The following is a 23,854-nucleotide window of genomic DNA, read 5'->3' on the forward strand; positions in this document are numbered from 1 at the left end:
GACAGGGTCCCTGGACGTGCACTCAGATCATGCGTGGACCAACTGGCGGATGTGTTTACAGACATCTTCAACCTCTCGCTACTCCGTTCCAAGGTTCCCACCTGCTTCAAGAAGACCACCATCACACCGGTACCAAAGAAGAACCAGGCATTGTGCCTCAACAATTACCATCTGATGGCCTTGACATCGATCATTATGAAGTGCTCTAAGAGGTTGGTCATGAGACACATCAACTCCACACTTCCGGACTGCCTTGATCCACTGCAATTCGCATACCACCACAACCGGTCCACAGCAGACGCCATCTCCCAGGCCCTACATTCATCCGTGGAACATCTCGACAATAAGGACTCCTACGTCAGACTCCTATTCATTGACTACAGCTCATAATCTCAGCCAGGTTCATATCAAAGCTTCAAAACCTAGGACTTGGCTCCTCCCTCTGCAACTGGATCCTCGACCTCCTGACCCATAGACCACAATCAATAAGGATAAACATAACACCTCCTCCAAAATAGTCCTCAATACTGGGGCCCTGCAAAGCTAAATACTTAGCCCCCTACTGTACACCCTGTACACACACAACTGTGTGGCAAAATTTGGCTCCAACTCCATCTACAGGTTTGCTATTGACACAACCATCGTAGTGGGTCGGATCTCAAACACCGACGAGTCAGAAGACAGGAGGGAGATAGAGAACCTAGTGGAGTGGTGCAACGCCAACAATCTCTTCCTCAATCTCAGCAAAACTAAAAAGCTGGTCATTGACTTCAGGAGGCAAGTATTGTGCACACCCCTTTCAGCATCAATGGTGCTGAGGTGGAGATGGTGGGTAGCTTCAAATAATTCCGAGGTGTGCACATCACCAACACTCTGTCCTGGTCCACCTACATCAACACTATGACCAAGAAATTACAATTGCGCCGATAGAATACCCTCAGGAAACTAAGGGAATTTGGCATGTCCACATTGACTCTTACAAATTGTTACAGATGCAACACAGAAAGCATCCTATCTGGCTGCATCACAGCCTGGTATGGCAACTGCTCAGCCCAAGACCGTAAGAAACTACAGAGAGTCGTGAACACAGCCCAGTCCATCATGTGAACCTGCCTCCCATCCATTGACTCTGTCTGCATCTCATGCTGCCTTGGGAAAGCGGGCAGCGTAATTAAAGACCCCTCCCACCCTACTTACTTACTCTTCCAATTTCTTCCATCGGGCAGGAGATACAAAAGTTTGAGAACACACACTGCCAGATTCAAAAACAGCTTCTTCCCCGCTGTTACCAGACTCCTGAATGACCTCTTGTAGACCGCCCTGATCACTTCACACATCTTCTCTACTGAGTAGTACTGCACTCCTGTATGCTTCACCCGAAGACTGTGTCTATGTATTTAACTGTGTATTTTATGTTTGCCCTATTATGTATTTTCTTTCCATGTACAGAATGATCTGTCTGAGTTGCATGCAGAACACCACTTTTCACTGTACCTCTGTACATGTGACAATAAACAAATCCAATCCAATCCACCCAGGTTTTCACTCTTCCAACTTTTTCCATAGGGCAGGAGATACAAAAGTCTGAGAACATGCAAAACAGGTTAAAAACAGCTTCTTCCCCGCTGTTACCGGACTCTTGAATGACTCTCTTATGGACTGATCTGATCTCTTCAAATATCTTCTCTGCCGAGTAGTACTGCACTCAGTATGCTTCACCCGACACCGGTGTCTATGTATTTACATTGTGTATTATTGTATGTCCTATGTTTTTTTTCATGTATGGAATGATCTGTCTGGACTGTACACAAAACAATACTTTTCACTGTACCTCAGTACACGTGACAATAAAGCAACTCCACTCCAAATCCAATAATAATTGATTACGAAGACAACGGGTGGAATTCTCCCATTCTTGGACTAAATCCATAGCGGGGTGGGAACAATCGCCATATTGTCTGGGCCCTGGCCTAATTAATTATGCAACCGGGAGTTTAGCGCCATATTCCGTGAAGAGGCAGGTCTGATGCCGCAGAGTCTGCCATCGTATCTGGGTGCCATATTTAAAATGTGCCCGACATCACTGACCCACTGTTGAAGAAAGAAGATGGACCTCCTGGAAATGAAGATGAATCCGCAGGAACATTTTGAGGATGGAAGATAGACACTCTCCTGAATCAGGAAGGTCCACCTGCAGATGTTTCCCCCAACTACTGCTATGCCGTTCTGGGCTTCAGGGTTGAGGGCGGCATCCATCCTGGGGGGTCGTCTCTGATATGGGGGGTTGTCTCTGATGAGGGGAGTCATTTCTGGTATAAGGGGTGTCGTCTCTGATATGGAGGGTCGTCTCTGATATTTCATAGAGTGTTTCATAGAATTTACATTGCAGAAGGAGGCCATTCGGCCCATCGAGTCTGCACCGGCTCTTGGAAAGAGCACCCTACCCAAGGTCAACACCTCCACCCTATCCCCATAACCCAGTAACCCCACCCAACACTAAGGGCAATTTTTGACACTAAGGGCAATTTATCATGGCCAATCCACCTAACCTGCACATCTTAGGACTGTGGGAGGAAACCGGAGCACCCGGAGGAAACCCACGCACACACGGGGAGGATGTGCAGACTCCGCACAGACAGTGACCCAAGCCGGAATCGAACCTGGGACCCTGGAGCTGTGAAGCAATTGTGCTATCCACAATGCCACCGTGCTGCCCGTAATGGCAGGGTCGTCTCTGATATGGAGTGTCGTCTCTGATATGGAGTGTCGTCTCTGATATGGAGTGTCGTCTCTGACATGGGGGGGATCTCTGACATGGGGGGGATCTCTGACAAGGGGGGATCTCTGACAAGGGGGGGATCTCTGACAAGGGGGGGATCTCTGACAAGGGGGGGATCTCTGACAAGGGGGGGATCTCTGACAAGGGGGGGATCTCTGACAAGGGGGGGATCTCTGACAAGGGGGGGATCTCTGACAAGGGGGGGATCTCTGACAAGGGGGGGATCTCTGACAAGGGGGGGATCTCTGACAAGGGGGGGATCTCTGACAAGGGGGGGATCTCTGACAAGGGGGGGATCTCTGACAAGGGGGGGATCTCTGACAAGGGGGGGATCTCTGACAAGGGGGGGATCTCTGACAAGGGGGGGATCTCTGACACGGGGGGGATCTCTGACACGGGGGGGATCTCTGACACGGGGGGGGATCTCTGACACGGGGGGGATCTCTGACACGGGGGGGATCTCTGACACGGGGGGGATCTCTGACACGGGGGGGGTCTCTGACACGGGGGGGATCTCTGACACGGGGGGGGATCTCTGACACGGGGGGGATCTCTGACACGGGGGGGATCTCTGACACGGGGGGGATCTCTGACACGGGGGGGATCTCTGACACGGGGGGGGTCTCTGACACGGGGGGGATCTCTGACACGGGGGGATCTCTGACACGGGGGGATCTCTGACACGGGGGGATCTCTGACACGGGGGGATCTCTGACACGGGGGGGATCTCTGACACGGGGGGATCTCTGACACGGGGGGGATCTCTGACACGGGGGGGGATCTCTGACACGGGGGGGGATCTCTGACACGGGGGGGGGATCTCTGACACGGGGGGGATCTCTGACACGGGGGGGATCTCTGACACGGGGGGGATCTCTGACACGGGGGGGATCTCTGACACGGGGGGGATCTCTGACACGGGGGGAATCTCTGACATGGGTGGATCTCTGACATGGGGGGGGATCTCTGACATGGGGGGATCTCTGACATGGGGGGGATCTCTGACATGGGGGGGATCTCTGACACGGGGGGGATCTCTGACACGGGGGGGATCTCTGACACGGGGGGGATCTCTGACACGGGGGGGATCTCTGACACGGGGGGGATCTCTGACATGGGGGGAATCTCTGACATGGGGGGAATCTCTGACATGGGGGGAATCTCTGACATGGGGGGAATCTCTGACATGGGGGGAATCTCTGACATGGGGGGAATCTCTGACATGGGTGGATCTCTGACATGGGGGGGGATCTCTGACATGGGGGGAAATCTCTGACATGGGGGGGAAATCTCTGACATGGGGGGAATCTCTGACATGGAGGGGTACTGGTGGGTCTCTTGTGTCACCGTCATGCATGCGTGCTGTGTAGAGGGGCGTGACCGAGCAATTCCCTTGGTAGGGGAGGGTGCATCTACTTGTCAGCTGGGGGAGGGGGTGGTGCAGGATTTGCATTCGGGGGGGGGGGGGGGGGGGAGTCACTGGCGGGCCGTACTCTTAAGAATTGCTGCCCAATGGAGGGATTGGGAACAGAATCCTTGATGCTCCCTGTATAAACTGCATCGCAATGGAGAGGGAATCGTTCTGGGTGTTGTTCCTAGTGCCAGTGTAAACCAGGAGCGATTCACTTCCGGTGGGAGAACATAGGGCTGGATTCACCACCAGCGGGATACTCCGTTTCGCTGGCAGCGCACTCACGCCCGCAGATTTCCCAACAGCGTGAGGGTGCCCACAATGGGAAACTTCAAAGGCCGGCTGTCGGAAAAGTGTATCCTGTTGCCGGTGGGGGTGCGCCACACTAGAAAATGGGTAAGGCGGGACAGAAAATCCGCGCATAATCTCCCAAGCGGAGAATCCTGCCCATGTTTCCATTCTGATAGGATGCTGGGATTTCCATTTACAACTTCAAAAGTTCATGTGTCATGAGTGGTTAATGAATGGGGAACATATCCCTCAATCTGTCCGGAAATATGATCTTACAAGAAAGCTGCCCAGATGTGGGTAAAGGCTAAGCTCTTGAGACGCAGACATGTGGTTATCATAAACAGACTTAAACGTCAAGCCGCAATATTAGAAAAAAGACCAATCTTATAAGTAACATATCCTCTCTGTGTGGTGCTGGTGAATAGTAGGATCCGTTTTGAAGAAGGTTTTTCTGGTTTGCAAAATTGTAATAGGTCTGAAGTCTTTTCCTTTGCTCCCCCCCTCCCCCTCCCATAGCCTAACTACCACAGTCTGCTTAAATATACAAATCAATGAACATGGTACCATCTCCTTTCCTGGTAGAGAATCTTCCCATATTAACAGGAATATTAAAACATAGGAACATGGAAACAGGATTAGGCCAGCAATACCCTCCAGTGTTCTACCATCCAGAGAGATCGTGGCTAAAAATGACAAGTCTTTAATCCTCATCCAACAAGTGTCTATGGATCTCAGTCTTGAATATTTCAACTGACCCAGTATGGTGCTATGTCTTTTCGTCCGACGTCATTTCGTCCAACGACACTTCGTCCACGTCTTTTGGTCCAACGTCTTTTTGTCCGCACGTCTTTTGGTCCAATGTCTTTTTGTCCGATGATTTTTTTCGTCAAAGACTTTTTGTGACTTGTTACGTTTTTTTGTCGGATGATTTTTTTTGTAAAAGACTTTTTGTAACTTGACTTTTTGTAACTTGCTTAGTAGCAATCCACTCCACTCCCCACATTAACTTTTTGTAAATAGAAATCTTTTCTAATGCACATAGCAAGGTATAATATGCAATAAAGGATTTTTATTACCGGTCTCTTTCCTTTAACGAGCCTCGTTAAAGGATAGTTATTATCGTTCTCTTTCCTTTAACGAGCCTCGTTAAAGGATAGATATTATCGTTCTCTTTCTTAATTCGCCCATCCCGAAATGGCAAAGTTCATTGTGTCAACGAAGAGTAAACGGAAGGTAGCTGATGGAAATAACTATATCTACGATATATCTACGGGAATTTTAAGTAATTAGTAAACTTTTATATTTTTTAACTGCATTTTTAGATTTTTTAAACTGCATTTTTGAACTTGCATTTTACTTGCATTTTATCAATTACTTGCATTTTAGCAATTAAATTCACTTGCTGTATTGTACTTGCATTTTATCAATTAAATGGTTTTATACGGAGTTAATTTATAATTGGATAATTGGATGAAGTGACGTTGGACCAAAAGACGGGTGGACAAAAAGACGTTGGACCAAAAGACGTGGACGAAGTGTCGTTGGTCGAAGTGACGTCGGACGAAAAGACGCGACACGCCCAGTATGCAACCTTTCAGAGAATGAGTACTAGATTTCCACTATTGCTTCCTGATTTCACTCCGGAATAGCATTGTGGATAGCACAACTGCTTCAGAGCTCCAGGATCCCAGGTTCGATTCCGGCTTGGGTCACTGTCTGTGCGGAGTCTGCACATCCTCCCCGTGTGTGAGTGGGTTTCCTCCGGGTGCTCCGGTTTCCTCCCACAGTCCAAAGATGTGCAGGTTAGGTAGATTGGCCATGATAAATTGCCCTTAGTGTCCAAAATTGCCCTTAGTGTTGGGTGGGGTTACTGGGTTATGGGGATAGGGTGGAGGTGGTGACCTTGGGTAGTGTGCTCTTTCCAAGAGCCGGTGCAGACTCGATGGGCCAAATGGCCTCCTTCTGCACTGTAAATTCTATGATAATAAATCTACTCTGAATGTAAATATTTATCCTTTTCCAACCTTGTGCTGACCTAGCTGATTTCAGTAAGGGTGGCAGCAAAGGTACAACAAATCTAGAATTATAGATTGTTAAGAGCATAAAAGCAGTCACGCGATCAGCTAAATCTGCACTCTTATTCATGTCAGCTACAGGATTTGATCCCACGCTCTTATTTACTTGCAATAGCCCTTAATACTTCCCTTTTTGATGCAACTAATTCCTCTTCAAGAGCACTTATGGACTATGAATCACTAATTGTTTGTGGCTGAGAATTCCACATCCCAACCACCCGCTGAGTTCAGACGTTTTTTTTAAGCACCCCCCCCCACCCCGGTTCTTGTGCTGCGGTTTACATATCGTCACGGATCAGTTTGCATATCTTCAGTGAGTCACAGTCCATTTGGATAATTACGCCCTGCTGATGTTGAAAATGCCTCTGATTGGGAGCTTGCCCACTGGGGGACAGGAAATAGTGTGGCCATGCAGGATTCGAGAACTGTAGCTGCTTCCAGAGTCAATTTGGTGTGTGTATGCAACCCCCTCCCCCCCAATTTATCATCCAAATATCAACACGGTCTTCTGTAGGGTACAGAAACCCTTAGATTGCAGCTTCAGATGGGTATAAGTGAAGTTATCCCAAGAAAAACAGTTCTTTGTAGGACAGATAAAAATAAAAGTTGTTCAGGACAGTAGAGGGGAATGGCAGCTGTAAGGAGTGTAAGCGCAATCACTCATTCATGACCAGAGAGAGCAAGGGCAAGTTTAATTTTCATACCAGATCAGGCAAGATGAGGAGATTCAGTCACATCTGCCTAATTTACATTCTACGAAGACACGTGCACTGACCTCCCCCCTCATATGGTGTGAAAATACTTCAATTGTTTATCATCCGTGACTGAAATGGGAAGATTAGGTGGGGTTACTGGGTTACGGGGATAGGGTGGAGGTGGGCAGCACGGTAGTATTGTAGATAGCACAATCGCTTCACAGCTCCAGGGTCCCAGGTTCGGTTCCCGGCTGGGTCACTGTCTGTGCGGAGTCTGCACATCCTCCCTGTGTGTGCGTGGGTTTCCTCCGGGTGCTCTGGTTTCCTCCCACAGTCCAAAGATGTGCAGGTTAGGTGGATTGGCCATGATAAATTGCCCTTCGTGTCCAAAATTGCCCTTAGTGTTGAGTGGGGTTACTGGGTTATGGGGATAGGGTGGAGGTGTTAACCTTGGGTAGGGTGCTCTTTCCAGGAGCTGGTGCAGACTCGATGGGCCGAATGGCCTCCTTCTGCACTGTAAATTCTATGTAAATTCTCTTTCTTTTAAAAATCATTTACGGGATGTAGGTATCACTGGCTAGACCAACATTTATTGCCTATCCCCAGTTTCCCTTGAGAAGGTGGTGGTGAGCTGCCTTCTTGAACTGCTGATGTTCATGTGGTGTAGGCACACCCACAGTACTGTTAGGGGGGGGAATTTCATGATTTTGACCCAGTAAAGTGAAGGAACGCCGAAATATTTCCAAGTCAGGATCGTAGAATCATAGAATTTACAGTACAGAAGGAGGCCGTTCTGCCCATCAAGTCTGCACCGGCCCTTGGAAAGATCACCCTACTTAAGCTCACACCTCCACCATATCCCCGTAACCCAGTAACCCCACCTAATCTTTTTTTTGGACTCAAAAGGCAATTTGGCATGGCCAATCCACCTAACCTGCACATCTTTAGACTGTGGGAGGAAACAGGAGGACCGAGGGAAACCCACACAGACACGGAGAGAACATGCAGACTCCGCACAGACAGTGACCCAAGCTGGGTTTGGGTTGGGTCGGGTGTCAGGTGGTGTGGTAGGTCTCCTTCGAGGGGAATCTCCAGGTGGTGGTATTCCCAGGTATCTGCTTCCCTTTTTCTAGATGGAAGCGGTCATGAGTTTGGAAGGAACCTTGGTTACTTCCTGCAGTGCATCTTCTAGATGGTACACGCTGCTGTTGTTCATTCGTGGTAGAGGGAATGAATGTTTGTGGAACGAGTAGCAATCAAGGAAGCTGCTTTGAACTGGATGGTTGAGATTCTGGAGTGTTACTGGAGCTGCACTCATCTAGGCAAGTGAAGAGTATTCCATCACATTCCTGACTTGTGCCTTGTAAATGAAGAAGATATTGTGGGGAGGCAGGAGGTGAGTTACTCACCACAGGGTTCCTAGCCTTTGACCTGCTCTTGTAGCCACAGTATTCAAATGGCCAGTCCAGTTCAATTTCTGGTCAATGGTAACTGCCAGGATATTGATAGTGGGGGATCCAATGATAGTAATGCCATTGAGTGTCAAAAGGGCAATGGTTAGATCCGCTCTTCTTGGAGATGTTTATTGCCTGGCACTTGTGGAGCAAATGTTATTTTCACTTGTCAGCCCAAAGTTGTATATTGTTCCTGTCTTGCTGCCTGTGAACATGGACTGCTTCAGTGTTTGAGAAGTCGCAAATGCTGCTGAACATTGAATATCCCCACTTCTGACTTTACGGCCAAACAAAGGTCATTGATGGAGCAGCTGAAAATGGTTGGGCCGGGGTTGTTGGGGGGTTGGCGGGGGGAGCGAGTTCTGTCTGGGAGGGGAGGTGTAAGTCTGGAAAGGGAGGTTGTCAGTCCATTGGGGGGTTGATGGGACCGGGTCACACCGGGAGGGTTTTTTTTGGGAGGAAATCAGGCCTGGTGGGGGTGGTCGGGTTAGTAGGCGGTGGTCGGGTTGGGTCTGGTCGGGGTGATATGGTGGTTCCCCTGGGGTTGTGTGTGTGTGTGAGGGCTGTCCCATGCGAGGCCAGGCCTGGGTTTTACTGAATAATGATTCTTTTCCTCTAACTCTTTCAGAATAACTATCAGAACCATCCAAAGTTGGCAATTTAAATCCTTTCTGTCAGATGGTTCTCCCAGCCCAGCACAATTGTCCAGAAGAAGTTACCACTTCTGGGCAATTTCTGGATAGACTCTTACGTGGGAACTTCCTAGAGGATTCCCCAGTGCATCATTGGCGTACCCGTTAATGCGATGCTGGGGAACCAGGACGTTATGGGCCATCCTGTACTTGCAACTATTTTGTGGTACATCTGAAATGAAAATCGCTTATTGTCACGAGTAGGCTTCAATTAAGTTACTGTGAAAAGCCCCTAGTCACATTCCGGGGCCTGTTCGGGGAGGCTGGTACGGGAATTGAACCGTGCTGCTGGCCTGCCTTGGTCTGCTTTAAAAGCCAGCGATTTAGCCCAGTGTGCTAAACCAGCCCAAGTTTCCACTCTTCCCTTCTGGATCCTCTCCCTATTAAGAATCCATTCCCCTAGAATTATAGAATGCTTACATGCAGAAGCAGGTCATTCGGCCCATTGAGTCTGCACCAACCCTTCGAAAGAACAATCACCTTCTGTCCACTTCCCCATGCACCCCGCCCTCTCCCTGTAACCCCATAACATAACCTGCACATTGCTGGACACTAAGGGCCAATTTAGCATGGCCAATCCACCTAACCTGCACATTTTTGGACTGTGGAAGGAAACGGGAGCATCCGGAAGAAACCCACGCAGACACGGGGAAAAAGTACAAACTGCACACAATTGGAATTTACTCCTGGCCCTATGAGGCAGCAGTTGAACCTACTGGGGAAAACCCAGCTCTTAAGTACAAGCTTCAATAAGCATCAGCTCTCGACTGATTCACTCCTTCAAATAGCTGCTATAAACCTCGCCGACGTCACATCACATCGACGAGGATTGAATACTCAGTGAGGGGGGGTTTATGTGACGGGGGCTGGGTAATTACATTGAAATATATTCATAAACATTAGAATGATGTTCTCGCCCTTTGTGGGCGTGAACCTGGTGACCTCACCAGCAATGGTCGTTGAAAATTGCGCTTCCTGATTCTCTCCAGATTTTCCGCCTGTGTTGCTAATCCCACAAATGCTAACACAGCTCAAAGTTGCTCCCATTAATTCTGTTTCTCTCTTCACAGACCTACTGAGTTTTCCCAGCATTTTCTGTTCTTATTTTAAATTTCCAGTATCCGCAATATTTTGCTTTTAGTTTAATTTGATAAGTTTCTTTTGTAGCTTTTATTCTTTTGCTACAGAGCCCTTTAGTTAATTGGTTAATTTATTTGTTTGTTTCTGCTTTACTCAAAATAATTGGTTAGTAGGCCGAGATCTGCAATGCTGCATCCTGTGAAAAAACATTAGCAAGGAAAGGATCTGTGTTCTGTTTCATACTTTACCATCCAGCTTGGATCCATTTAACACCCTGTCCCCACCAGGGGGGACCCCCTCAAGATGGTAGTCCACCTTTGTCCCTCCCCTTCTTGGTGTCTCTATCCTGAGCCTCACCCCACTCAACCCCTCACTGGGGCCTCCCAGCCATGCCCAGCCAAAAATGCCCAGACTTACCTGACGTCCAGGAGGTAGCTTCACTTTTTTGTGGGGACTACCTGTAGACCGAGTAGTGGCCACTATTATCTTCTGGTGCTGCTGGGACTACAGAACTGGGAAGGGGAGGGATATTGGTCCCCCGGGGCGGAGGCCCTATTCCGTGCTAATTAAGGACATCCATGCCTGTAAGGGTACATCAGGTTTGACAGGAACATACGCTCTGCTCAGTCCTTCGAAGACATAGTGGTGTCTCACCACACTGTCCCATACCTGACTGAACAGAGAAAAAACATTTGCTTTTAATATGTAAAAGACTCCAGTTAGTACTGGAGCCACCTAGATGTATACAAGGGATTGACTTTCTATTAAAGTTTTAGAACCTTCAGAGCAGTGGTTCCCAACCTTTAAATGTCATGGTGCACCACTATGCTATGAAAAAACTTTTGAGGCACACCTTCTACTTTCTCTGTCTTCTCTTACTGGGAAGTTTGTTTTTAAATTCTCCCTGTGCTCTCTCCTATTTGTCCCCGTCTCTCCGCTTCTCCCAGGGCTTTTCCGTTCTTTTTTGTGTTATCGCTTTTTGTGTAGGTGCATGGGACCTTCTCGGCACATTAATTGGGAACCACTGCTTTACAGGATTATGTTTGAACTGATGTGTGTATTGCTGAAGAGTTTGAGAGTTGCTGTACTGAATTTGCGTAGAACTATGGGTAGAATTATGAATGGCACAGTGGTTAGCATTGTTGCTTCACAGTGCCAGGGACCTGGGTTCAATTCTGGCCTTGGGTGACTTTGTGGAGTTGCACTTCCTCCTAGTAACCACGTAGGTTTCCTCCAGGTGCTGCGGTTTCCTCCCACAGTTCAAAGATGTGCAGGTTAGGTGGACTGGCTATGCTAAATTGCACCTTCCAAAGATGTGCAGGTTAGGTGGGGTTATGGGGTAAGAGGAATAGGGCGGGGCAGTGGGCCTAGGTGTGGTGCTCTTTCAGAGGGCTCGTGCAGATACAATGGGTCAAAAGCCTTACATCCATCTATGGGCCTGATTACCGCCCTAAAAAGAGCCCTATTTTGGGTGGGTATAGTGGAGTCTTTTCTCGGCGCTCTATCAATCTAGATTCTGTTGTTTTTTTGGCTTCAGCGGGGAACGCCCCACCGAGGCTGCGCTTACCTCATTTCCTGCACTGACAAGCTCAGCTCGGTGGATGGTGTCAATTAACAGCAAGCTTGAATGCAAGTACCTTGGTATACATACATAAAGACTGGGGCCAGAAAATCCCACCCATGGGCTGCATTTTAACCGAAAAAGAAGTTTTGACTCAGATGGGTGAATAAAGCTGGTAAACATACATAAAGATAGGATGGTCCTTTGCAACTGTTTATAGAAGTGTGTTTTATTTTAATCTGTGTTAAAGCCCCATAACTATAACTCTGCTTCTCTGCTGCTTTGTATAATGTTCTCTGTATCCTTGTGTGTGTGCCACATTCTGCGCTTTCTGTCTTTTGGATCTTCCTGTTTTTCCTCATTGATGCCTCTGATTTCTATCAGCACATCATAATCTGGATTGCAGCAAAACTTCCTGAAACACTATAGGTAGTTTATTTTAATTTGCATCAACTTGCCTTTCTATAGGTTCAGTGATGTAGCACATATTTTTAAAAAATCTTCCGATGCTCAATATGGCTCAGGGCTAGTTTAGCTCACTGGGCTAAATCACTGGCTTTTAAACAGACCAAGCAGGCCAGCAGCACGGTTCGATTCCCGTACCAGCCTCCCCGGACAGGCGCCGGTATGTGGCGACTAGGGGCTTTTCACAGTAACTTAATTGAAGCCTACTTGTGACAATAAGCGATTTTCATTTCATTCATTTTTCATATTTAAATAAAAGAGCCAAAAAAAGAATGGTGAAGACAAGTGTAGGTTCCTTACAGTCAGAAACAGGGGAATTTATAATGGTGAACAAAGAAATGGCTGACCAACTAAATGTATACTTTGTTTCTGTCCTCACAAAGGAGGAGAATAGTAAGAAACCAAAAATGTTGGGGAATACCGGTTTGATGCGAGGGAGGAATTGCAGGAAATCAATATTAGTAGAGAAATGGTGTTGGGGAAATTGATGGGACTGAAGGCCTATAAATTCCCAAGACCTGATAATCTACATCCCAGAGTACTTAAGGAAGTGGCCCAAGAAATAGTGGATGCATTGGCAGTCATCATCAAAGATTCTAGACTCAGGAATGTTATAGACTCTGGAATAGTTCGTACAGATTGGAGGACAGCTCATGTAACCCCATCATATAAAAAGGAAGGTAGAGGGAATTACAGACCAGTAAGCCTGATGTCGGTAGTGGGGAAAATTCTAGAATCCATTGTCAAAGATTTTATGGCAGAGCACTTGTTAAATGGTGGCAGGATCGGACAGAGTCAGCATGGATTTCAGAAAGGAAAATCATGCTTGAACCTACAAAATTCTTTGAGGATGTAACTAGTAGAGTTGATGAGGGGGAGCCAGTGGATGCGGTTTATTTGGATTTTCAAAAAGCATTTGACAAAGTCCCAGTTAAGAGATTAGCATTTAAAAGTAAAGTGCATGGGATTAGGGGTAATGTATTGAGATGGATAGAAAACTGTTTGGCAGACAGGAAATGAAGAGCAGGAGTAAAAAGTATTTTTCAAATGGCAGACAGTGACTAGTGAGGTACTGCAGGGATGAGTGCTAGGACCCCAATTATTCACTCTACATATTAATGATTTAATAAGCTGGATGGGAGGGTGAGCTGTGAGGAGGATGCAGAGGTCCTTCAGAATGATTCGGACAGGTTGAGTGAGTGGGAAAATGAATGACAGATGCAGTTTAATGTGGATAAATGTGAGGTTAGCAAAAACAGGAAGGCATAGTATTACCCAAATGCCATATATCAGGAAGGGGGACATACAACAAGATCTGGCTGTCCTCATACACCAGTCATTGCAGGTAAGCATGCAGGTGCAGCAAGCAGTAAAGAAGGCAAATGGTATGTTGGCCTTCGTAGGGAGAGGACCTGAATACAGAAGCAGGGATGTCTTTTTGCAATAATACAAGGCCTTGGAATATTGCAAGCAGATTTGGTCTCCTTTTCTGAGGAAGGATGTTCTTGCTCTAGAAGGACATAGAACATACAATGCAGAAGGAGGCCATTCGGCCCATTGAGTCTGCACTGACCCATTTAAGCCCTCACCTCCACCCTATCCCCTTAACCCAATAACCCCACCTAACTTTTTTGGTCACTTAAGGGCAATTTATCATGGCCAATCCAGCTAACCTGCATGTCGTTGGACTGTGGGAGGAAAGCGGAGCACCTGGAGGAAACCCACGCAAACATGGGGAGAACGTGCAGACTCCGCACAGACAGTGATCCAGCGGGGAACTGACCCTGGGACCCTGGCGCTGTGAAGCCACAGTGCTGTCTACTTGCGCTACCATGCTGCCCACAAAGGGAGTATATTGAAGGTTCACCAGACTGATTCCTGGGATTATAGGACTGAAGTAAGGGGAGAGATTGAATTGGTTAGGATTGTATTCACAGGAGGAGTTTAAAATTCTAACAGGGCTAGACAGGGTAGTTGCAAGAAGGATGTTCCCGATGGTTGGGATGTCCAGAACCAGGAGTCACAGTCTGAGGATATGAGATAGACCGTTTAGGTCAGAGATGAGAAATTTCTTCACCCAGAGAATGGTCGGCCTATGGAATTCACTCCCACATCAAGTAGTTGAGGTCAAAATATTGTTTGTTTTCAAGAAGCAGTTACATGTAGCACTTGACGCAAAGGGAATCAAAGGATATGGGGGGGGGGGGGGGGCAGGCAGGATCAGGCTTTTAAGTTGGATGATCAGGCATGATCATGAATGGCGGAGTAGGCTCGAAGGGTTTAAGGGCCTCCCCCGCTCCTATTTTCAATGTTTCAATGTAAAGAGAGGCATGAAAAGATGCGGAGACAGCAGAGATACGCCAATGTCTTAGATGAGTTACATGCGGTCTCAAATATGCATGTCATTGTGATTTGTAACCTCCAAGCGTCCATGCTATGCCCCCAATATGGTTAAAGATCCATGGTGTGCGGGATCATCAGCAGAGCTGATGCAGCACACATACAACACTGGAACTGCAACTGTTGAGTTTTTAAACTTGTGTTCTGAGACCCTACTTCAGCAAAGAGACTATTTCCAGCATTCCCTCATGTCCAGTTCACTGCGATGATTAATTTCCGGCTTTAATGGGACAGGAAATTACTCTTGAACCACGGTTGCTCATGTGCAAGGATTTCCAATATCAATCAATAGGTGATACAAGTCCTATTCGGACTTACAAATATACTCTGTCCACACAGAGGTGTGGATATATAATGGGATTTAATCATTCATTGCAAAAGCAGGGGAAAGAAATACTGCTTGGATAATCTAAGCACTTTAGAAGTTCCAGATTTCAGTTCATGGCACTTAAAACTGAAGGGAAGCCTACATGTGATCATTGGCTCCTCATAATATTTCCCTTGCCAGAAAGATTTATTAAGTGGATTTCTATAGTAAAACATTGTGGTGCTTGACAAGGCTGCTTGTTCCAAACTACAGCTATGTAGAAAACAGATGAGTCAGTTTGAAATGTGACTCTGAGTCAGTGTGGCCACTTCCTCCTTGGCACAATAGTTAAGAGAATCAGATGAAGAAAATTCACTGAGTAAAAACAGGACCTATAGTAGGCCAACTCTTCAGTCTTCATTGACATACACAAGCCTAACAGAGAACTTCAGCTGGGTGCCAACTATTAATCCTTCTTAGTTCATGCCAGAAAGCATGTGAATTTCTCAGTCCCATTCCTTACCTTTCTGCATTTTGATATATTTTTCCACTACATCGCCGAAGTTAGTTTCTTATTATTATTTCACAAAATTCCTCTCTACTTTTTACCTCCAGGTCCCTGCCTGCTGAACCATTTTGATGTGAGACCATAGTTTACAAAATCCAATATAATTATTTGTTAAAATGAAGACACCACAACAAAGACACAAAACTGAACATTCAACATAAACGTACCCCATCACTCTGGTTTCAAACTGTGCATGACAGTCACTGCAATTTAGAAGCATGTTTAGAAACACTTCAGGTATTTTATATTTTCCCCACCATCACATATTTTGCTCTTGACCGAGGGTCTGTTACGGTCAGAGTTTGTGTTATTAATCAGGTGCGGACGGAAATTTGAGAAAACATCACACAGTTTTGGCAGACATCTCCAATACCCTTCTAAAATGTAACACCATGGGGGGTGGGGGGGAGAATTCCGGCCGATCTCCCCAGCGGGATCTTCTTCCGGTCTTGCCAAAAGTGAATCCCGATCTCGTGGGGTAGATTCAATGGAAAATCCCATTGACAGTGGAACAAGACAAACCCACCGCCGGCCAACAGCGGGCCACCTCCAGCCGCACTTGGGTGAGGAAAGTTCCTCTCCCCTCCCAATCCCCCGCTAATTGGGCTGATTTTAAATTGCCTTTGGAGGCGGGAATGAGGTGATTTGAAAATTGCAGTACTGGAGGGTGGCACTGAATTGCAGTGCCTCAGGAACAATATGCAATTTTCAAAGAGCCTGTAGGAAGGAAGGAACAAGAAACCAACTGGCAACCAATTAATGGCCCCAGTTAAGGAGCCTGCCCGGAACAGAATTGGGTGTTTGATCCTTTTCCCAGATAAAGCTGAACATTCCAATGCACATTAGTTTCTGGCAGTTGGGTTTTCCACGGGCAAAAATAAGCTTATTTGAGGCCAGGTTGAATGTTGCACATCGACTTTATGTTTTCTGGTCCAGCTCGCCTGTGCAAGGCAGAAGCGGCCCCCAACATAGCTGCTGGCTGCCAGCAGGCAGGCAGTTCCCACCTCCCAGGAGAACTTGGTGCCTAGACTCCAAGCTCACCTCCTGCCCAATCAATCCATTTACAATTAAAAATGGCACCATGTGAGCTGGACCCATATCATTATCGCGCAACGACGCATAATGACCCCGATCAACCACTTTCCCCAATACCAACCATCGGCCATGTGATATCCTGGATGAGTCAAAACAAGAAAAAGGAACGGAAAACCCAAGGTTGATTCAGGGAACAATATCGGAGATATTGCTCTCCAACCCTTGAAGGCGAGAAAAACATTCCAGGAGATCATAATGACCATGAGACACTCTGCCCCATATCCTACTTATATTTTAAATAGTCTATCAGCCACTGTTAGAAACCCATCCTGCTCCCTTTGGAAACAAATGGCACAGTGGTTAGCACTGCTCCCTCACAGCGCCAGAAACCTGGGTTCAATTCCGACCTTACGTGGCTTTCTGTGTGAAGTTTGCACATTCTCCCTGTTTCTGCATGGGTTTCCTCCGGGTGGTTCGGTTTCCTCCCACAGTCCAAAGGTGTGCAGGTTAGGTGGATTGGCCAAGCTAAATTGCGGTTTGTGTCCAAAGGTTAGGTGGGGTTATGGGACTGGGGGGAGGGAGTAGGCCTGCCTAAGTGCAGACTTGATGGGCCAAATGGCCTCCTTCTGCACTGTAGGTATTCTATGATTCTGTACAGATGGACATCATCGGAGCCCAATATGCATATTTCAATGTGACCGTGCCCATTTAAGTACTACAGTCAATCAGAACAAGGTGGGAAAGGTGTACGTGTGTTCCCCACTCCATTATGACTTCCCACTGCCCAGTGTTCCCCAGGAAATCATAGAAATTCCCTATTCTCATCAGTTGCTCTTTTTAAATACTGGCACACAGGCCCGCTTCCATTTGAGCAATCCCGCACCCTAGTCAGCTGGAAAAGCTATGAGCAAGGAGCTTATAAAACAGTTTCCATTGCTTTGAGCACGCATCATAGGTGAATGTCATCCAGACCAGCAGGCTGACCCATTCTTTCAAGTCAGCTCCACACTGATAGCTGGGAATCGTCTGCTGGATTGAGGACTGATACAAAGATGCCATTCAAAACTTTTGCCAAATCCTGGGGTTTTGTCTTACCACGGACTGTTTGGTTGGGGGGGGGGGGGGGGGGGGGGGGAGGGGGGGGTGTTGGGGGGGGGGGGGTGGGGCAGTTGGCCAGGTAACAAGCCTAATTAACCGTGATCATCTATTTAAATATGGCAGGCGGGCATCTCACTTCAGTGTCTGCTCAGCCCCTGTCTTACGGGGGTGAGCAGGATGGTTGCCATCCTATTTTATGTGCCCCTCCCCACACCAGCCGATAAAATGCCTGGCATGGACACATTAAATGTAGCCACTGGATACAAGACTCTGCCAGGTGAGTTTTTTTTTTGGGTGTTTTAATTAATCCACAAACTTATTGAATGGAGATTTATTTATTTTTATTTTTTTATTTTTTTAAATTTAGATTACCCAATTATTTTTTCCAATTAAGGGGCAATTTAGCGTGGCCAATCCACCTACTCTGCACATTTTTGGGTTGTGGGGGCGAAACCCACGCAGACACGGGGAGAATGTGCAAACTCCACACGGACCGTGACCCAGAGCCGGGATCGAATCTGGGACCTCAGCGCCATGAGGCGGTTGTGCTAACCACTAGGCCACCGTGCTGCCCTTAAATGGAGATTTATAAACATACATACTGCTCCTCGCTTCCCAGACCTATATTTGCTCCCGGTTTGAAAAAATCTCAAATTTTAAAGTTTCATCCCCATGTTTCTGTATCTTCAGAGCCTCTTCCTTCCTCATCTCTGTAATCTTCTCTCCCAAAAACTCTCTCTGCCTCTGAATTCAGCCTTTGCTGCAGTGCTCCCTTCTTCATCCCCTCCACTGCAAGGCATGTCTTTGGCCATTTCAGTTCAACGCTCTGATGTTGCTTGCAAAGTCCTGTACCTCTCCACCCCCTTCTCTCCTGCTTTAATGGTCCTCATTATGACACACATCTGCGTTGAAAGTTCAGACATCTCCCACTTTATCTCCTTCATTAACCTGGGACGGGATTCTCCGACCCCCCGCCGGGGCGGAGAATCGCCCGGGGCCGGCATCAATCCCGCCCCCGCCGTGTCCCGAATTCTCCGCCACCAGAGATTCGGCGGGGGCGGGAATCGCGCCGCGCCAGTCAGCGGGCCCCCCGCGGCGATTCTCCGGCCCACAATGGGCCTACGTCCCGCCGCTGTCAAGCCTCTCTCGCCAGCGAGAATCAAAACACCTACCTGACCGGCGGGATTGGCGGCACGGGCGTAGCGCCGAAGGCCGTTCACGCCAGCCGATGGAGCGGGAACCACTCCGGCGCGGGCCTAGCCCCTCAATGTGAGGGCTTGGCCCCTAAAGGTGCAGAAGTCGGCCCGACGGCGGAGTGGTTCACGCCACTCCAACATGCCGGGACCCCCCACCCCGCTGGGTAGGGGAGAATCCCGGCCCTGATATCTGTTTATTTCTGCCTTGGGGAAGTACGAGAATTTTATTTTACTTTGAGGGTGCTATACAAATGCAAATTGTTTTCATCCTTGTAATGCAGAGATGTGTGTCTAAAAACAAGCATGTATTAAAAAATACTCTAAACCAATTTATTCCATGAGTTTATGTACTTTCTGCGGATGAATTGGTGTTTCCTGCCAGTAGTGGGGAACGTGCTCATAGCAATTCGCAACATATTTGGCACACTGTCTGACTTTTGTTTCGATTAGAAGTAAACGGAAACAAAAATCAGCAGTACAGTGAGCTGCTGATTCACTCCGAACCAGCTTCAAGGCACCGCTAAAGTCCAATTTCGCCCCCTCACTTTTCCCATTCACAGAGTTATGCGAAGCATTGACATTTTAGAATTGTCCAACAATAACAATAACTTGTATTTACATACTGGGCGAGATCTTCTGGCTGTTCACACCGGCAGGATCTTCCCGATCCACCGATGGCATAAACCCACTGCAGGCGGCGTGGAGTGAATTCAATGGGAAATCCAATTGATAACGGGTTGACCAAATGGATCATATAATAGGAGCAGGAGGAGGCCATTCGACCCTTCGAGCCTGCTCCGCTATTCATGATGATCATAGCTGATGATCCAACTAGACTAATACCACTTTACCCCCCCTATCCCTTCGTCCTAATTGCTATATCTAACTGCTTCTTGAAACTATGCAATGTTTTGGCCTCAACTACTTCCTGTGGTAACAAATTCCACAGGCTGATAACAGAGCACAATAATCTATGAGCAGAGCAAAATAATCCAGAGGCAGATCAAAATAATCCACAAAGACACAAGACAGGGATGGACAATGAAGGGTAGAAATCAGTCTTGAGCGATAGCACAGACTGCTTCTCCAAAAATGAAAATCAAGCCTGAAGAAGCGAAGAACTGGATATGAATTTGTACTGGAAATGTAGCAATAATGCTACTGAGCAAAATAATCCATTTTCATCACTCGTTGATGGAATTAACGTTTGAGAGATGTGGGTTGGGAGGTATTGTGTATTTATCGTATGTCCTATATTTTTCCATGTAGGAAGCGATCTGTCTGGACTGTACGCAGAACAATACTTTTCACTGTACCTCGGTACACGTGACAATAAAGCCAAATCAAAACTTAATTCTGTTACCAGGCAGCGGTGAAATCCAGGTCCTTCAACCACTGGTCAAGGATATAGAGATGCCATTGATTTCCATTGACCTCTTTCTCTTCTGTTGTCAGTTGTACAACTTGTGCCAGGTCAACTCAGAGTCCTCATCCTCTCCCTTGTGTCCCATGCAGCTGTGGAAAGAGCCATGAGTGACTGTCAGGGCACGTGTTCTCCTGAGGGATGCTGTGCATTTGTGAAGGTGGCTGCCAGGCAGGTGAATCAGATTACAGAAGGATTAAGTTGAGAGGCAATGGTGGATGTTTAAATGGGGGTTTGAGGAACTGCACAGAAAATGAACAATGGAAGACATTTAAAACGTGTGCGAGTGTGAGGAGTGATTATATGCTTGACAAAACCCCACCCTATATTCAGTTAATTGACATCAATGAAACTGACTATCGAGTGGGAGAATATAGTTAATTCAATGCCACCCAAGACCAACTTCGACCCTGACACTTTCCCTAAAAGAAAGACCTTGCGGAACGAAAGAGCAACGGACATTAAAATGTACCCAGCACAAACTGAGTTTTAACCCCAATAAAGAGCTAACAATAAAAATTTACATCTTTGTGGCATGTTAAGAATGAGGTCCAAATGAAACAAAACACAACTGCTCATGTTGTAACAAGTGATTTGGCCAATCCATGTACCACCTCACCCTGTTAGATCTCTCTGCTTTGCACTTCTGTCTCAATTCATCTGTCTTCACTGGAGATTTACTGGTTTTGAAACACAGCTTCACTGAATATATTACCATCTAAAATCAAACAACTCTTGGAGTGTTTGGCTCTAGCTGCTTTTTACTAATAAACTCCTATGTTGCCAGAAAAAGGCCCAGTCTTGAAGTCTTTAGAAAATGAGGTCAACATCCAAAAGTATCAACAAAAATAAATATGTGTCCCTAGGAGAATAAACGCACAATCTGAATGACACATCCCCACCCTCAAATAGGTGCGGCTTTTGCTGAGGAACGTTTCTAAATTGTAAATTAGAAGAAATCGGCAAAAATTAATGGTTTTTCTTTTTTGATAGTCCCACCCCCAAGATATTATTTGCATGTTGCAATCAACTACAAAGATACCAAAATTCAGGCCCGTAGTGGGATCTTTGGTGATGAGACTAAGCCTGATGCAGAGTATTTGTCACATTAAAACCACCAAAAACAGATTGTGCGACATGCCCCACCATTTAGTGGAAATTTGGTTAAATCCACATCAGTCATTCATTCTCGAAGTCAACAAACTTTGTTAAATTGGTTACACCATCACAATGAACTAACGGAGTTACTGATGACTATTTTCAAAGTGATTTACTTTACTAGTAATGAGAGAGGTGTGAAATCTATTTAATCTCAAGTAAGAAAAGCTCTTCTACAGGGTGAACAAATAAAAAGATGATATGTGTTTATTAATTCATGGAGACGTGTAGACGGTTTGGCACAATTGGAAGTCGTTCTACAAAAGGACTGAAACAGGATGGCTGTTTGTCCAGTGTTCGAGGCTGAGTGAGAGCAGATGGAATACAGGCATTTTATCTATTAGGTCCGTGCAATGTATTCCTTCTCCTATGTAGATTAAGAACAATGATGGTGGTGATGGTTGGAAAGGGGACCCGGGTTGAAAGAGGGGCCAATAGGGCAAAATCAGTATTCAGCAAGGGTAGTAAGGCAAAGATTTGGAAAACCAGACTGTCCTTTCCTCCGAGGGGAAAAAGGGAGTTCACGACATAACAATCTTCTGTGAAAATATCAACATCCAAAAGATCCCAAATTCTTTTAGAATGGATCAATGGGACATCTGTTTGGAAGTATCATTTTGTTTGCTTAGCACTAGTGAAACTGTGACTGGTGGGTGGTATAAGATTCTGGACTAATGAAAACATACTTGGCATTCTGTGGAAATTCCTGCATTTAAAAAGTCTCTATTCAAGTCAGCATTAGTTCACGTTGCCTTGTAACACTGGATAAGATGTAGATCTGTTGTGACATATGTCAACTCCAAGGAAAAGTACAATTGCTATGTGTAAGAAAACTAAATTTCTTTCACAAAAGCTCTGCATAGAATGAATGTACAATTCAACAAAGAAGAACCTTAACACAGAGCATAATAATGAGCGCAATTTTCATTTAACACTGGTGATGGCATTTGACGACACTGTTACAAAGTGCAGTCAAAGGGTTTATGGGAGTAATTTTGGAATTGACTTCTAGTGCATAGCATTTTAGCCATTTCATCCTCCTGACCCTCTTCTCAAATAATTTGCCCTCTTCTCATTTGATTGGTCATACTGCGGCACAACTAGATGGGGAACGGGAAGCATTCTCCATGTGAGAGTCTTGACACAGCCAAGCCTAATACTCTCCCAATATTCACCAGTGCGCTTTTCAGCAGTGAATAATAATCAGGGATGCGAATATCTTGCTCATTCTTCCCTCCCGAAGCTGATGACCACCATTTTATCCGGTGCTATAGGTGGGCATGCCAAGAATTTTACTGTCAGGTTTTCAATTATGACAAATACTGTGGAGCTAGTGCTCTACCTTGAAAGTCAAACTGTATTAGAAGCAAGGAGAAAATTGTGAATCGTAGAGTGGGTGGTGGGGGAGGGGGGCGGGAAGAAGCTTGTTCCTTCTGGCTCCACACAAATGGAGAATAAATTTATTTCTGAATCTGATAAGCAGGGCAGCATCAACTCCCACCCCCATTTGTCAGTAACACATTTTTAGAGGGGTCATTTAACAGGGTAGGCCCCTAATTAAATGTAATATGCAAGAGGCCTAATGCCCATTTTAGACGGTTTCCTGAAGTGAGTAAAATAATGGGCTAACAATTTAGAAGGGAGCCCAATGCTTGCACAGAATGGGCACAGGCATTTCCACTGCTAAATTTGTAAATAAGGAGCGCGATTCTCCGAAATGGAGACAGGGTATTCGCGCCATCGTGAACGCCGTCGCATTTCACAACAGCACAAAATGGGTGCAGGGACGAATCAATTCTGGCCCCCACAGGAGGCCAGCACGGCGCTGGAGCGGTTCACGCCCCTCCAGCCTCCCTTCCCGGCGCCAAATGGGCACCGCGCCAACCCACGCATGCGCAGTTGGGCTGCGCCAACCCGCGCATGCGCGGGGGACTTCAGCAATAGCCCTGATGCAACATGGCATGGGGTTCAGGGGCCAGCTGCGCAACAAAGTAGGCCCGGGGGAGGGGGGGGAAAGAGGCTGGCCCGCCGATTGGTGGGCCCCGATCGCAGGCCAGACCCCATCAGAGGCCCCCCCGCTTTTCCCTACCCCACAGGCCGCCCCCCGACCCTTCGTGCAGAGTTCCCGCTGGCAGCAACTGGGGTGAGCACCGCCGGTGGGACTCT

General features: G+C 46.9%; 1 protein-coding gene across 2 annotated transcripts in view; it reads right to left on the bottom strand.

Annotated features, from left to right (window-relative positions):
- hmga1a (high mobility group AT-hook 1a) overlaps positions 1-23,854 on the bottom strand; it is a 127,342-nt gene that overhangs the window by 1,146 nt on the left and 102,342 nt on the right. The window lies entirely within an intron of this gene.

The sequence above is a fragment of the Scyliorhinus canicula genome, chromosome 15 (genome assembly GCF_902713615.1).
Source record: "Scyliorhinus canicula chromosome 15, sScyCan1.1, whole genome shotgun sequence".
NCBI lineage: Eukaryota > Metazoa > Chordata > Chondrichthyes > Carcharhiniformes > Scyliorhinidae > Scyliorhinus > Scyliorhinus canicula.